The sequence below is a fragment of the Heterocephalus glaber genome, unplaced genomic scaffold, assembly GCF_053883595.1.
Source record: "Heterocephalus glaber isolate CG9 unplaced genomic scaffold, H.glaber_assembly_v1.0 deba00001593, whole genome shotgun sequence".
Lineage (NCBI taxonomy): Eukaryota > Metazoa > Chordata > Mammalia > Rodentia > Bathyergidae > Heterocephalus > Heterocephalus glaber.
In genome coordinates this window covers 2,243,089-2,247,402 of record NW_028258368.1, presented here as the reverse complement: position 1 = coordinate 2,247,402, position 4,314 = coordinate 2,243,089, and positions in this window count along the sequence as shown.

Sequence of the window (4,314 nt, the reverse complement as noted above, 5' to 3'; positions counted from 1 at the left end):
TTTACCGGGAAAGTTACAACTGGGCCTAGAAATACCAAGGGGAAGGCCAGTGAATCAACCGAACATCAAACATATTCTTTCCTCTTCTATCAAGTAATAGCAATCTAACCTCCTTATGTTCAATGATACCTGCCAACACAATAAATCCTTTCAGTGCCCACTGGTTTCCTAACTTGAAGAAACCAAAGGTGACTGAGTTGCAGCCATGATTTTAAGTTTATTAAGAGTCTGTCTAGGTCCTTTGGCAGAAGCAAGATCCCTAGATTCACAAAGCCTAAAGCTGTAGGAATGGAAACACAAATCCCCCAAGTGGATCACTTGGAGAGATTGTTAGCTGGGCCAGTCCTAGTTTTATCCCTGAGTTCCCTGATCAATGTAATTCAGCCTGTGGGCAACGGGATGTCATATAATGGCCACTCATTTTTTTTAAGTGTACTAAATTCTAAAGGATGGTATTCCACCCAGAAATCTTTCCTTAGCAGGTGACTCAATTACACTTCAGAAGACCCTTCCCATGCTCTTTCTGGCCAGTGATTTCAGAATGGTACAGAATGTGACAAAACCACTGGATCCCATGGACATATATGCCCACACCTGAACTTTGTTGGCCATACAGCGGGCTGCTTGTCTAAGTTGATATATGGGATTCTACACATAGATCTAACATTCTGGGACCCCATGAGTAATAATATTGACTACAGCACTATATAAAGGAAAGTCTAATCCATATCGAATTACATATCAATTATAGTCAAAGTGAAACATTGTCTTTTCCTAGATGGAAAGAGATCAAACTGTATGAACTTGCCAACAAGTAGCAGGTTGGTCTTCCTCAAACAAACATGATTGAGCCTCTACACTGGTTTTTATTGTACATAAAATTAATTGCAGCAGCTGTAGCTTTCAGCTTTTGTGATTACATATATGTTTTGGGGCCATGCTTAGCCTCCATCTCTGCTGCTGTCGTTTTTCTATTCATATGCTCACTGCACAACCTATCAGTGGTCACTGATAGAGGGTGGTGGATATTATATAACTGACTCATTCTCTCCATTTGATTGCTCAGTGCTTCTTCTGAAATGGATGCTCTCTGGTGGACGAGAACCTCCAACCCTCACATATTATACCCTCTCATTGGTGCATCCACAAGTTCTCCCCCAGACCTCCTTGTCCCTCATATTCCTGGGGCCACTTCTCTATACATACACAAAGAGAGTGACCAAGTGCAGTATTTAAAGCTGTGCCCCCTGGAAGGTTTTTTAGTCACCACTTGTACTAGAACCAACCATAAGTGAGGTTATAAGGCATAAGTAGACCAGTTGGGTCTTGGAATCACAAATCAAGCCAATTCACTAATAAATTAAGTTCAGTTGTTTTTCTTCCTCTATCTGATGATAAATGTTCCCCATGAGGTCAAATGTGAGAGCTACTCTAAAGATGACTGTGCAATACAGACAGAGCGGTAAGTGACATAGGTTTCAGGGTCACCTGTTCATACCAAGCAGAGGGCACAAGAAAGTTTGGAATGTACCATTTTCACTTTAAAATGTATTTCTTTTGGGCCCCTCCGAACTTATGTCTAAAAGTATCCAGCTCTTGAGGGGTAGTCCTGGATACAAAGTAAATTGAGATTCTCTGGTTAGATGGTCTACTATGGCCTGCTAGGGCTATTTTGTAGTGATATGTCTTTCTTTCTGAAAGATGGCATGGCCTTGCTCTGGAACCCTAGGTGTATGGCTGTGGTTCTCCAGTTGGAAATTTCCACAGGCCCTACATTGCCTCTTTCTGTACTGTATCCATCTCTCCTACATGTGACCTGCTATGTTACATTCCTACTCTTTCTGTACACCTCATTCTTGCTGTGAGTCTCACTCAAAACTAGAAGCTGTACATGTCATTCAGTAAATTAAATCAGAACAGTGCTCCCAAGAATAGAATATGGTGCTTTCAGAATGTGAAGAGGCCCCACCCAAAGCAGTGCTTCTTTCCTATGGGGAAGGGCAAGATACAACAACTTGTCCTGTACTTTAGATGAGAGGTCTCAACTTGCCTCAGTCCACTGGACCCCTAAATACTGGATATTTTTTAGGCTCTTGAATCTTTGTAGGATTTCTCTCTCATCCTCTGGAATTCATGTACCTAACCTACCCTCCAGAATACATGACACTTCTTGTTCATCAAGTTCATCAAGAGTGGACTAATGATAAATGTAAACACATTGTATACCTAAAATGTACCAATAAAAGAACTTAAGAATAAAAAAAAGAGTGGACTAATGAATTGTTCTTTGGAAAGTCCAAATGGTCTATGTTCCTTTTGAGTATATCATGACACATAGAAGGAAGATTAATGTTGCCCTAGGGCAAGACTAGAAATGTGCATTGTCACCTATACTATATGATGTGAAATATTCCTGGCCCTACTTCATGAAGGATATTGAAAAAAAATGAACTAATTTAGCCAAAGCTTAAGTGCTTGAAGCTGTTATCTGCTCTACTAAAACTACCACATCCAACACAGCAGCTACAAATCTACTGCAATTTGCCATGATCCATCTTAGTTTTTCAGGAGCCAAACTGGTAAATTGAATGAGTAGAAGTGGGGACCACAACTTTTGTATTCTTAAAAGCTGTAAGGATGACTTTAATCTCTGTAATACCCCTCATATGCAATATTGGCTTTAATTTAGTATCTTTCCTGAAGTAGTCAGATTCAGGGAGATTTATTTGGCCTTTTCCACTACAATAGATGTCACTGGTCAAAGAATCTACACAAGAACTCTTTCAACTATGAGGTCTCTGGCCATTTCAATTATACATTTAGAAACCAGTGCAGAGATGAGCCATTGGTCCTTTGACCTCTAACCTCTCCTATACTAACACAGAGCCTGTTATATTTTCAACTGTTCCCAGGAATCACAGACTATTTGTACCCTGTATCCAATTTCCCTTAAAAGATTTGTGCATTCCACATCTCTGTTTTGTGATTATCCATTTGAACAGTTATAGTTTCCATTGAGGGAATTAATTGCCTGTACCTCTTTTCATGGTGTTGTTGAAGTCTTCCTCATGGAAAATTATCTCTTCTTGAGGCTTAGACCTAAAAGCTGAGCAATGGATTATGACTTTCTGTAGAGACAGCTGACAGCCTTCTGCATATCCATTTTCATCCCTTTTTAATATATAATTTATGTATATATGTGTGTGTCTGCATGTGCACACATGTGTGTTTGTGTGTGAATGAATATGAAAAATATATACTCTTATTGGCCTCATAGTTATCTCATCTCCGGGAATAGTATGTTCTATTGCCAGTCTCACAAGAGATTATATTGAACCTATATCTGGTATGACATTCTCTCTTCACTCCTCTTGGTGCAATCCCTTCAAGAAATATTCCCAGGCTTCCTAAGTGCTTCCTGCCTTTAGCTGACTCAGCTACTCCCCACTTCATTATACTGAGATTGGCCTTGATGACAGTTTTGGTGACCAGTAGGGAAAGTGGGGAGGCAGCCTGTTAAGGACAAACATTGTCTTATAAGGCACCTTTCCCATGTGAAGCCTCTTCAGGCATGGAGGCTTGTAGGCCTGTATCCACCAACAAGCAGGAGGGCACTTCTTCAAGCTCAGAAGTCTCAGATGAACTTGGGGATTCAAGTTGCCCCAGTGCATATTTACCTATGCATCCCCACCCCAAGTTGTAGAGTCTTGTTCCTTCCCTGTCAGGGTCCTGAATTTTGCATTGAAATTTTGCCAAGGCTGCAATTATCATTTTCTTTGAAGTTCTACCACATTTCCCAATCAGACCTGCACCTGGTTTTCAACTCTTTCTGCCCTCTGACTACAGAAAAAGTGTTTACTTAAATGCTGCAAAAAAAAAAAAAGCCCCACTCTTTTCTTTAAATTGTGAATAGATTTGAGCCTATTATCCTCCTCTGTGCTTCAACAGCACTCAGCTGCTGCTGTCTTCCACACTTCTCACACACTGGAGACACTGCACCAGCTGTCTTTACCCATAGGTACAGTGAACACCTGATATTTATTGAACTATTGTGCCCGTTGCATTTGATTACATGTGATTTTAAAATCTAGAAATGTCTTCCTTTTCCCTCTTAAAGGTAAAATTATCTTTCATATGGTGAACGTATCTCAATGAAATCAAATTCAAGTTGCATGGTATGACAAAGGACTATCAAGCTTGTTGTTAAAACTTTGAAATCCTAGAATTTCTGGGTTATATCAGTGGCTCATGGGGAATATGCCAGATATTTGCAATGGAGATTTGTGATAAGCAGTGTAAAGTCCACATTCTAAT